This window comes from Nicotiana attenuata, unplaced genomic scaffold (assembly GCF_001879085.1).
Source record: "Nicotiana attenuata strain UT unplaced genomic scaffold, NIATTr2, whole genome shotgun sequence".
NCBI classification, from domain to species: domain Eukaryota; kingdom Viridiplantae; phylum Streptophyta; class Magnoliopsida; order Solanales; family Solanaceae; genus Nicotiana; species Nicotiana attenuata.
The window spans coordinates 58134-71688 of NW_017674234.1; positions in this window are offsets into that span (position 1 = coordinate 58134).

Consider the following 13555-nt stretch of genomic DNA (forward strand, 5'->3'; position numbering starts at 1 on the left):
CATGCTTCTACTTCCCACGTTTCTACTTCGACCAGGGCAGTCAAGCAATCAGAGGAACCATAGGAGCAGTCAACAGCTTGAACCAATCCTTAGTCATATGAATTTTATTTTTTGGAATTGTAGGGGTGCTCGGTCAGATGACTTTAGAAGAAATTTTTGCTCACTACTTGACTACAATAGACCATCATTGGTTGTATTGTTGGAAACTCACTGCCAAAGTCATCAAACAGTTAAGGAGAATTTTAACTTTACTGGCTTAATTGAAGTTGCTGGAACTGGCCAGTCGGGAGGAACTGCTATTTTATGGCTTTCAGATGTGCTTCATGTGGAACCAATGCCACTACTTCTCAGGAAATCCATTGCCATATTCAGGTGCTCCCTCTTCCATTTAAATTTTTATTTACTCCCATATATGCTAGTAATGACTTAGCAACTAGACAATCTTTATGGCATAATATAATATGTGTATATGATAATTATAAGGGTCCATGGTTATTAGGTGGTGATTTTAATGAGATACTGCATGCAAGTGATAAATTTGGTGGACTATCTATTAATAATTCAAGATCTAATAGGTTATTAGACTGTTTAAATTATTCACGTTTAACGGATTTGGGATACAAAGGCAGTCGTTATACATGGACAAACGGTAGACATAATACTTTTAATATACTTGAACGTATTGATCGTATTATGGCTAACTATGAGTGGCTCAAACAATACTCTAATGCACTGGTTACACATCTTCCTCGTACACATTCAGACCACTGTCCTATAAAATTAGAACTTCAACACTGTCCTTTACCTCGTAAAAACATTTTTAGGATTGAAACTATTTGGACTACACACCCTACTTTTCAATCTGTAGTTCAACAAGCATGGCTTGACAATTTATTTTTAATACCTGCTATTAATCAATTCACTACTACGGTACAAGAATGGAATAAATCCACTTTTGATAATTTATTTACTCGTCAAAAGATACTACTGGCTCGTTTGAATGGTATTCAATCCTCTATCAATTACCCAACGAGTACTTCTACACAACCTGGAATATACATTAACTCTGGAATTTAATAATATCCTTAAACTTGAGGAGGATTTTTGGAAATTAAAGTCACGTATTGACTGGTTAAATGATGGTGATGCGAATACAAAGTTTTTCCACCTTACCACTCTAAATCGTAGAAGACATAATCGTATAACTGCGATTCAAGATCAGGGGGGAAATTGGATAACTGATCCTTATCATATTAGGGATCATATTACACAATATTACCAACATCTATTTACCACTCAACAAACAACTTCTACTACAACCAATAATTTACAGCCTTTCAATATTTTAACAACACATGAACAAGCGGGTTTAAACAATCCACTGCAAGACTGTGAAATTATTAATGCTATTAACTCATTTAAACCCCTAAAAGCACCAGGACCAGATGGACTTCATCCTTTATTTTACCAAAAATATTGGCACATTATTGGTAATTCTGTTAAACACTACTGTCATAAAGTTTTTAATGAACATCAGCTTGATCCTTCTATTAATACAACATTCATTTGCTTAATTCCTAAAAATAATACTGCATCCACAATATCACAATTCCGACCTATTAGTCTTTGTAATACGATCTATAAAATTATTACGAAATTAATTGTAAACAGAATTAAACCTATTATGGACAATATTATTCATCCAACTCAATCCAGTTTTCAAAAAAATAAAAGGGCAGCTGATAATGCTATCATTGTACAAGAAATTATTACCAAATTTAAAAGAATGAAGGGTAATAATTTAAACATGCTCTTGAAGCTGGATCTGGAAAAAGCTTTTGATAAATTAGAGTGGTCGTTTATATATAATACACTAGTCACTCTTAATTTCCCTACTCCTTTTATCCAACTAATTATGTCTTGTATAACAACTACTACTACTTCTATTTTGATAAATGGTAACCCTACAGAATACTTCACACCATCAAGAGGTATTAGACAGGGAGATCCGTTATCACCATACTTATTTATTCTATGCTTGGAAATACTTTCGCGCAAAATAAATACATCAGTGGATTATCATAATTGGATACCAATCTCAATGGGGAATAAGGGGCCTCAGTTATCCCACTTATTTTTTGCTGATGATATTATTCTCACATCTAAAATAACTGATAAATCTTGCCAATCAATTGTTAATACTATCACTCATTTTACATATCACTCGGGACAAACTATAAATTTTGATAAATCTAAAATCTTCTTCTCCAACAATTGCTCACCTAATATAAGATCTACTATACTACAAATTTTCAGAATGAATGAAGGGAAGAGTTTTGAAAAATACCTAGGTTTTCCTAAGTATTTAGTAAGAAGCCGACTAAAAGGGATTATCAATTCCTAATTGACAATTTCAAGAATAAATTAGCAGGGTGGAAAATCAGGTTTTTATCAAAAGCAGGAAGGACTACTCTAATTCGTTCCACTTTAAACCATCTTCCCAATCACATTATGCAATACATTAAAATCCCTTCTTACATCATTTCCTATCTAAATCGTTATCAACGTAATTTCCTCTGGGGAACAACTCAACAAAAGAAAAAATTACATTTAATAAAGTGGCTACCATTACAAAACCTCTGGATCAAGGAGGATTAGCCATACAGAACCTCTCTACAAAAAATCAAGCATTACATGCAAGTCTTGCATGGAGGTTGTTTCAGAACCCTCATCAACTATGGGCACATGTGTTATTACACAATTGCATACGACCACATATTTGATAAAAAAAACAAATTCTATAACTTGGCGAAATATTATGAAAGGCTGGTCCTACTGCTGTTTAGGGTATAAATGGAATCTAATAACGGGAAAGCATGTAAACTTCTGGAATGACCCTTGGATTAGCCAGAATTATTTAATTTATAATTGCATATATGGACCCCTTCCCCAATATGAGGACAAAAAAAATGTTTCACAATACTATTACAATCATCAATGGCACCTTAATATGTTACCTTTTTCTATACCCCCTAACTTACGCACAACAATCACGGATATTTATATGCCATTTGCACATTCAACATATGATAAAATATATTGGGCTCTCACAGATAATGGCATTTTTTCTGCCAAATCAATGTACACTGCTATCATAAATAACACATCTCCTACAACAACTAATGCAATCTATAGCTTTAAATGGATTTGGCAATTGCATGTTCCTCCAAAAATTTCTTTCTTCTTATGGTCAATTTGTCATGATCGACTTTCAACAACTGCATATCTCACAAGAATAGGTATTCTTAATTCCTCTATATGTCCACAGTGCCATATGGCACCTGAAACAATTCAATATCTCTTCCTAGAATGTTCGGCTGCCATACAATTATGGACTACGCTTAAGATGTCAACTACTAATGCGAATTTCCCACTATCCCATAATGCTACTATAGATTGGTTATACATCAACAGTCAATATTCAAACATCATAAAATTCCAAATACCACCCTCATACCTTTTGCACTATGGGAGCTTTGGCTTATACGTAATAAAAATACAATAGATCATAAGAAAACCTTTTTGAATATATCTTGCATATTAGAAAAGGCTGCTGAGTTTTATCACCTCACAAATACAATATCAAAAAATTATACTCTAATACCTTTATATATCAAATGGCACCCCCCAAACAAACCTTTTTACAAGCTTAATATCGATGGTTCTTGCTCAATCCAACAGAATAACTATGGTATTGGTGGTATTTTTCGTAATTATCTAGGAAATTGGGTCATAGGATTTGCAGGAACAACACTGCGTGGGACACCTATCCAGATGGAAATACTAGCTCTGCTCATGGGATTGAAACTTGCTGTCCAAAAGAACCTCAAACCTCTCATCATTGAGACAGATGCACAAGCCCTACTCGGTATGTTTACTACAAATACAATGCAATACACTAATATAATTAATGATTGCAGGTCATTACTACTACAGCTGGATAGTCCCCATCTCCACACCATCTACAGGGAGCAAAATTGTGTGATAGATAGTCTAGCCAACTATGGAGCTTTGCATGCAAAGGAAAAATGTATAATTTTTGAAAGTCCACCACTTTTTGCTTCCACTTTACATCAACAAGATCAAGGAGGGATGCTTAGAAGAAGGTTGTTTAGAAGGCAGTTTGTTTTGTGTAATACTAGGTCTTCTACTAGTACTGTACTAAGTAACTATAGTAATGTTTTAGCTACTTCAAGTTTAGTTTGTAGTAATGGTTCCTCTACGGGGAACATAGAAACAATCACTGCTCATGTAAATCTGATGCCACTCATGCATCTTGCAAACGGCTCTCTTGTACGAGCTTAGCTATATATAATATAAATATCCTTTTGACCAAAAAAAAAGCTTCCTATCAAAAATTCTCTTTAAAAAAAGGTTGATCTTGAGACCTGTTTAGGATGAACATATCTCAACCACTTAAATGCAATTTATAAGTTCTTAGTGAACTCGTAAGTTCTTAGAATATATATGACTTAATTATTTATAACTTAAGTATTTTACAAACAAATTAAGTGTAACGATCCGACCGGTCGTTTTGAGTCCTAGCGCTCCGTTCAGCAGTCGAAGGCCACGAACAGCTTCATTTCGGGTATTATAACTTGTACTCGTGGTCGGAATTAAGTTTCAGGAAGTTCAAAGTTAATTTAGAAAGAGAATTCTCATTTCAGAAGCATAAAGTTGAAAGAATGAACTAGGATTGGAATTTTGAGTAAACGACCTCGGAATCAGGATTCGAAGGTTCCAGCAAGTTTGTATGATGATTTCAGACGTGGGCGTATGCCCGGTTCGGGTTTTGGATAACCCAGGAGTGTTTTGGCGCCTATTGTGGAAGTTAGCATTTTAGAAGAAATTTCTTAAGTTTGGCTTGAAGTGCAATTCAGTGTTATCGATGTCCGTTTGATATTCCGAGACTGTGAATAGCTCTGTATGGTGATTCTGGAGTTGGGGGCGCGATCGGAAGTGAATTCGGAGGTCCGTAGGACATTTTTGGAGCCATTTGGCTAAGGATAGAAATTTGAAGGTTTTTTTTTAGAAGTTTGACCGGAGGTTGACTTTTTGATATCGGGGTCGGAATCCGATTCCGAAAGTTGCAGTAGGTCCGTAATGTCAAATATGACTTGCGTGCAAAATTTGAGGTCAATCGGACGTGGTTTGATAGGTTTAAACACCGGAAATAGAAGTTGGAAAGTTCAAAGTTCATAAAGATTGAATTGGGGTGTAATTCGTGATTTTCGTGTTGTTTGATGTGATTTGAGGCCTTGAGAAAGTTCGTAATGTGTTTTGGGACTAGTTGGTGTGATTGTTTGGGGTCCCGGGGGCCCCGGGTGGATTCCGGGTGGTTAACAGATCGAAAATGGATTTTTGGGAAGGCTGAGGTTTGCTGATTGCTGGTATTTCCGCTTCTGCGGAAATGGGACCGCAGAAGCGGTAAAGGGAGCCGCAGAAGCGGAATTGTTCGAAGGTTCGTGGACCGCAAATGCGGTCAAGGTTCCGCAGAAGCGGGACCGCATCTGCGGAAGTGATATCGCAGAAGCGGAATGGGCCAGGCCAAGGAAGCCGCAGAAGCGGCCAAAAGTTGCAGAAGCGACATCCGTAGAAACGGAAAATGCATCGCAGGTGCGAAAATCGCTGGTGGCAGAGGGGTTGTTTTAAAGTCGGATTTTGTTCATTTCACCCATTTTCTTCACTTCATTTGGCGATTTTTGGACAGCTTCAAAGAGGGATTTCGTCATCTATGTCAAGGTAAGTTACTCCTACTCATTTCCAAGTTAAATACAAGATTATATCATGGATTTAGACATGAAAATTGTGGGGAAATTGGTGTTTTTAGAAGAAGACTAGAAATTTATAAATGGAAATTTAGCCACGAATTTGAGCATGCAATTAGGAGTAAATTGTATATTTGAGCTAGTAAAGTCATGGGTAAGCTTTATCTTCGAAAAATTTCCGATTCCGGGTACGTGGGCCCGAGGGCATTTTTGTCATTTCACTAAGCGGTGTTGGGAATTTGTATAATTTGAATTGTTAACGAGTATTTGAGTATGTTCTCATTAGTTTGTCCTTAATTGGCTAGTTTTGGTGCGTTGTGCGTCGGTTCAAACCTTTGGAAGAATGTAGAAAGCGGATTATGAGTCTTCGGAGCGAGGTGAGTCTCCTTTCTAACCTGGTGAGGGGAAAATGTCCCCATAGGTGAATTAAATGGTTATGTGCTCCTAATTGTGGGGGCTACGTACGCACGAGGTGACGAGAGTCCGTGCGTAGCTACTATTATGCTATTGTTCGAGTAGTTAGGACCCAAAAGCATGCTATACTTGAATTATTTGTGAATCCATCGATAGCTTGAATTGCTTAAATCACATTAAATTAATAAGTGAATTTCTAAAAGGATTAAACTTCATTTCTTAAAATTTGTTAAAGGAGAATTGGTTTTTAATTGGATAAATATTCTCCGATAAGTTCTTAATTGACTGATTGAGCATGTATCCCTATGTGTACCTGTGTCGCATGCATGATTCGCGAGCAGGGTATGTGTTTATTTATGGAACGGGCCGAACGCCTGCAGATTAAATAGATGCATCTATGGTTCGTGCCGTTCGACCCTCGGTAGTGCACACTTTACATTTCTGTTGGATCGGACCGTCGCCTCGGTGTGATTTGCGCATGTTATTTGTCGCTTGAGAATTTTAAACGTGGAATTGCCCTTCGTGGCCTGATATAGATTGATAAGATAATAAAAAGTAATATTCTTGAAAAATCCTTGTTAATTGTTAAAATGTGTTTACTTGCTTTACAGCTTGTGAATTAGAACTTGCTATATGAAGTCATGTTTTTCTCACACAGTTAGTGTATTATTATTATTGGACCGCTAGTGAGTGTCCAGTTGACCATCCCGTCTCTACCCCTTCGAGGTTAGGCGGGATACTCACTGAGTACACGTTGACTACGTACTCATACTACACTTCTGTGCATTTTTGTTGCACGGGTATAATTTACATTTGATAGCAGCACGGATGATTTGGGGACTAGGTGAGCTGCATTGTTCGAGGCGACCCGCAGCTAGTGTAGTTCCCTTACAGTACTTTATTTATTTATTTCCTGTCCACTGTACTTCGGACAGATATTGTATTTCATTTTCCTTATCAGTAGTTGCTCATGCACTTGTGACACCGGGTTCTTGGATGGTTTTTCGAAAGATGTGTATTAATAGTTATTTCTTAATTTGAATCGAAACAGAGATTGTTTTATATATGAAAAATGGAAGGAAAACCCTTAGATTTTCAAAGGTATTAAAAGAGGATTTAATTGATAATTTAGTTGGCTTGCCTGACAACGGTGTCCGGCGCCATCGCGACCCGTAGTGGATTTGGGTCGTGACAACATGGTATCAGAGCACTAGGTTCCTAGGGTCTCACGAGTCATGAGCAACTCTAGTAGAGTTTCGCAGATCGGTACGGAGACGTCTGTACTTATCCTCGGAAGGCTGCAGGACTGTTAGGAGTACTTCCCTTCTTGATTCCTTATCGTGCGATTCGATTTCATGAGAGGCTTATGCCTTTGTTTCTTTCCACTCAATCTTATGCGACGTGAAGCGCTTGATGTAAATCGAAAATTGAAGAACCGTAATGGTACTGCAGATGTGATACGGGGTGTTTCTCCCGGTATAGATGATCAGATTATTGTCGTCGCCTGATGGAGTAATATTTTATTATTTCAGCCCAGTAGCGGTAATTTCGAGGGCTTTGAGGCTAGGCACAAGTTGCCTCAATGCTTATGAATGACTATTCTGCAGTAGTGATATGATGGTATGATGTTGTCCACGTGTCGAGGCAAGAAATGACTTGAAGGGAGGTCTACTCAGTGCATAATCAAGAGATTCAGTTTGTTATTCCCGGTAGGGGGAAAGGTAACCGAGCTATGGAGGGTCAGATGTGGACTGGTGGTAATAATGAGGCTTGGTAATTGCAAGTGTAGTGGAATTTTCCTTCTATATTGGGGTGCAGTCGTCCTAATTGGACGTATAAAGTTTGTCGGTGTTTTGATTTTCTACAATTCGCCTTTGAGGCAGGGTATTGTGAAAGAGTATCAGAGATTCAACTATCAGATATCGCTGGATGCGGTGGTTAAGGATTGAATAAGTATTTCTATTGTTGACGGTTCGAGAAGGATGACCTTCGGAAAGGGTTGGAGTTAGTAGCCAATTGAGGATTCAAGTTCTCTGAAGATAAATTTTATTAAGGCAACAACTGAGCGGCGAAGGATGACCAGGACATGCGGGAAGCGTCCGGAGGAGTTTTAAATTGCTAAAAGGCCATGTATATGAAGCAAAGGTTGAGTAGTCGATTAAGGGGATGAGTTCCGCCAAAGTGGGAGAGTGGCCGAGATGCATATGGGCTTGCAGTGGACGGACCACGTACCTTAAGGAGAGCTTGGAGTGATTTGATAATATGAGTGATTGGTAATTGGGGTCTACGGATTCAATTTGAAGTAGGGGTTCTTGTGCAGCCGGAGATTTAATCTAACGGGAAGGAGCCGCTTAAATGAAGAAGGATGCAGCATGGCTTTGAATTGGAAGGATGTTGTCGCACATTTAATGATGTCCAAGGGGTAAATGGACCTGCGCAGCTGGAGAGTGAGCTCAGACTCGGGATGGGTTACTGATGTTGAAGTGATTGTACCCCGTGCAGCGGCGTTGGAAGATGCCAGGGAGAGCTTTTATAGGTGGGTTACCCAAGTGAGCAGGTTAGCGGTCGCGTGGTTGGCAATGCTTCTGCGAAGAATTCTATCAGTTATATAGCAAAGGGATCGGTTGTGCAAATATGATTGATGAGTCAGAATATAAGAAGGGGTTTTACAGAAAGATATCGAGAACTTTGGCGGTTGATTGCGCAAGGTTATGTCCATAAGAGATAAAGAGGTCGGGTGAGTTCCTGGTTTGTGAACTAATGGCTTCATGCTAAGTGGGACCCACCGCTTATGATTGGGTTGCATGGTTAACTACTTGCGAAATTTTTGGCTATTAGCATATCGATGGGCTATTTCAGCTACGGAAAGGACCATAAGTGGTAATTTAAGCAAAGGAAGTATTAAAGGTGGGCTATCGTTGGCCCTATTGGCCCATGTTCAGGCTTGGGGTAAGATTCAGGATTTTGCCTTGTATAGATGCGGGCTCCAAGGGAAGTGATTTGGCGGGTTCTTCGCCAAGGGGGTATTCATGTGATGGAAGACTCATGGAGTTGATTATATTCGGGGCCAAGTCAGAGCGGGTGGCTCTTAGCAACGGCCCTAGTGGATTCAAAGAGGTCAAGTGTGGTGCCTAATGGTTTTGAGCCTATAGGTACGGTTAAGAACCAAGCTTGGTGGCAGTCTATGAGAAGAGGCACAGAATGTTCTATGATGTTTTGACTTGCGATGTGGCAATTGAGAGATATGAAATGGTTCGTGGGATTTGAGACAGCATGGTCTCGTGATTCGAGGTCGCTCAGGATGAGTGTAGAGGGAGTATGTTACGTGCTGGAAGAAATCAGTAATATCTTCAAGGCAATCAAGGATAAATTGGAAGAAGGTAGTTGATTGGCCATAGTTGAATTTGGCATATTGGTGTTGGCAGTCAGTTTCTGCAGCGTGATCGAGTTATGTAAGTGATTTGTGACGGTACGTATCAGGCTTGTCAGCCGCCGCAATTGATGTTATTCAGAGGCCTTCTATTGTTATGGCCTGTTGTGTGGAAGCAGATTCCGGAAGGGGCTATGGTGGCTTAGACCACTACTTAGAGATTTGCATATTCTACTGTTTTGAGAATTCACCTATGTGATACTATGGATCTCCTGAAGCGAGTTAAGTGAAAAGTTTTCATATGATGAAGTGTTAACCTATTAGTGGTTCCGGAGTTATAATGAAAAGCATGTTCTATCGTATATTGGCAAGATGGGTGCAGTGAGTAGTATGAAATTTGAAGTGAAGACCAAAGTTACAGCTCGGTGTTGACAAGGATGTCGCGAGCTCGAATGAGCAGGAACGGAGTTTTTGATGATTAAAGATTTAAACCAAGTATGAAGGTCTGCGATAATGTCGCTAAATTGAGAATATATGCCTGGAGGGCACCCAGTTACTGGGTTGTGGACTGTGGATGAGTACTCCGGTTATGACGGTTGTTCTTTTGTGTTATGAGAAGAGGGAAATTAGTATGGACCTTTGAAAGGTTATTGGCTTAGTTTGATATGATCAGGATCGACTTGAGGTCGGTGGATGGATTTAAATGTGAATATGGGCTCTATGTCAGGCCAGTTGTGTTCATTTCAGTAATGCGCTCCTTATGGAGTAGTCAGGGTGTTATTTCGTTGTCAGATATTTCATGTAGTGATACGTTGCGCCGTGTGAGTTGTGAGACGGCTTGAGAAATTTTTTTTTTATGTGTTGAGGATCCGCGTGAAAATGACGTATTATGAGCAAAAATGGCTCTTGAGATTCAGATTGTATATCGCACCTCAGTTGTGCTTGAGTTTTGTAGCTTATAGCGCTATATGTCCCCTCAGGGATGGTATTATGCATTTAGCGTGCTTGTGACCAAATTCGATATCTTGTGCTAATGAGCAATTTAGCTCGATGTTTATCTCCTTATGTGAGTTCTACGTGTGGATCGGTTGGCACGCCGCCATGGGTATGTTATTTGGATCGGGTGGCACGCCGCCATGGTTATGTTGTTTGGATCGGGTTGCGCGCCGTAACAGCGTAATGTTCAGTACAGTTCCCCATATCTGTTAAATGAGTTCTTTTTCCTATTTCTCTGAAGGAAGCTCATGTTAGCTGTGTGCCCACGTCGCATGTATGATTCGCGAGCGGGGTAGTTGAAAATCCTTTTCAGAGTTCATTTTCCTTTATGTTTCGCATCCTAAAATGGTAGCCTATTGGCACATTGTTGCATCACATAAGACTTTTGATTATGTCGGGATGGCTCATTGCCTGAGCAGTTCGTATTGGGTGAGACGAGATTGTTGGATTTAGGATCAGTGCAATCTGATTACGTGAAGTATATTAAGGAGCAAGGATTGCTATTCGATTCAGAATATGGTAATGTTTCTTGTCAGAAGTATAGACTCAATGATTGGTTAACTCGGCAGTTGATTATGAACTTCTTCACATCTCTTCCGTCGTGGCAGTATTGTAAGAGTTGGGGTAAGACCTGTGTATGTTGTGGGGTGCAATGAGAGCACCAGATCCATGGAATTTTAATTAAGTTGAGCAGAAATGTTATCGTGGTCCGGTGAGTAAAATGATGAAAGGTGTGAATTCAGCAAAGTTAGGCAGTCATGTTTGGGTACAGCGTGTGGTGGTTGATACGGTATTCGTAAGTTGGAAACAGGCCAGGCATAGAATTCCGGATGTTGGAATTGGTCCCTAAGGCTTATCTGCTTTTATAAGAGGGAATATCCTCAGAATTGATCGAGCTGATGTGCTCAACTGAGTTACGGTAACTCGGGAAGGTACATGAGGTGTTAAACAGTGATTTCAGACTACTCCGGCATGGTTCTCAGCACGTTCGAGGACGAACGTTCGTTTAAATGGGAGAGAATGTAACGACCCGACTGGTCGTTTTGAGTCCTAGCGCTCTGTTCAGCAGTCGGAGGCCATGAACAGCTTCATTTCGGGTATTATCACTTGTACTCGTGGTCGGAATTAAGTTTCGGGAAGTTCAAAGTTAATTTAGAAAGAGAATTCTCATTTTAGAAGCTTAAAGTTGAAAGAATGAACTAGGATTGGAATTTTGAGTAAACGACCTCGGAATCAGGATCCGAAGGTTCCAGCAAGTTCGTATGATGATTTCAGACGTGGGCGTATGCCCGGTTCGGGTTTTGGATAACCCAGGAGTGTTTTGGCGCCTATTGTGGAAGTTAGCATTTTAGAAGAAATTTCTTAAGTTTGGCTTGAAGTGCAATTCAGTGTTATCGATGTCCGTTTAGTATTCCGAGACTGTGAATAGCTCTGTATGGTGATTCTGGAGTTGGGGGCGCGATCGGAAGTGAATTCGGAGGTCCGTAGGACATTTTTGGAGCCATTTGGCTAAGGATAGAAATTTGAAGTTTTTTTTTGAGAAGTTTGACCGGAGGTTGACTTTTTGATATCGGGGTCGGAATCCGATTCCGGAAGTTGCAGTAGGTCCGTAATGTCAAATATGATTTGCATGCAAAATTTGAGGTCAATCGGACGTGGTTTGATAGGTTTAAACATCGGAAATAAATTAAATACGTGCATTAAGATACGAAGGCTTCTTCTTCCACAACAACGAAAGCACTTTTTCACTCTTTCATATACTAGGGGATTTCACTTGGAAAAGAAAATGTTCCATACTAACGGATTCGGGTCCATAACCATGGGTTCCAATGCACGAGATCTTGTAGCACTTACCAATGAGGTCCTATCGATTAGTATTACACAGAAGAAATCAATTATAGACACTAATATAATTAGATCCGCTCTTCATAGACAAACTTGGGATTTGCAATCCCAGGTAAGATCGGTTTAGGATCATGGGATCCTTTTCTATCAGATAGGAAGGCTGTAGCACAAAATGTACTTCTACGTAATAGAAAGTTCAAAGTTCATAAAGATTGAATTGGGGTGTAATCCGTGATTTTCATGTTGTTTGATGTGATTTGAGGCCTCGAGCAAGTTCGTAATGTGTTTTGGGACTGGTTGGTGTGATTGGTTGGGGTCCCGGGGGCCTCGGCTGGATTCCGGGTGGTTAACGGATCGAAAATAGATTTTTGGGAAGGCTGAGGTTTGCTGATTGCTGGTATTTCCGCTTCTACGGAAATGGGACCGCAGAAGCGGCCCCGCAGAATCGGTAGAGGGAGCCGCAAAAGCGGAATTGTTCGAAGGTTCGTGGACCGCAGATGCGGTCAAGGTTCCGCAGAAGCGGGACCGCATCTGCAGAAGTGATATCGCAGAAGCGGAAGGGGCCAGGCCCAAGGAAGCCGCATAAGCGGCCAAAAGTCGCAGAAGCAACATCCGCAGAAGCGGAAAATGCACCGCAGGTGCGAAAATCACTGGTGGCAGAGGGGTTGTTTTAAAGTCGGATTTTGTTCATTTCACCCATTTTCTTCACTTCATTTGGCGATTTTTAGAGAGCTTCAAAGGGGGATTTCGCCATCTATGTCAAGGTAAGTTACTCCTACTCATTTCCAAGTTAAATACAAGATTATACCATGGATTTAGGCATGAAAATTGTGGGGAAATTGGTGTTTTTAGAAGAAGACCTAGAAATTTATAAATGGGAATTTAGCCACGAATTTGAGCATGGAATTAGGAGTAAATTGTATATTTGAGCTAGTAAAGTCATGGGTAAGCTTTATATTCAAAAAATTTCGGATTCCGGGCACGTGGGCCCGAGGGCATTTTGGCCATTTCACTAAGCGGAGTTGGGAATTTGTATAATTTGAATTGTTAACGAGTATTTGAGTATGTTCTCATTAGTTTGTAGTTAATTGGCTAGTTTTGG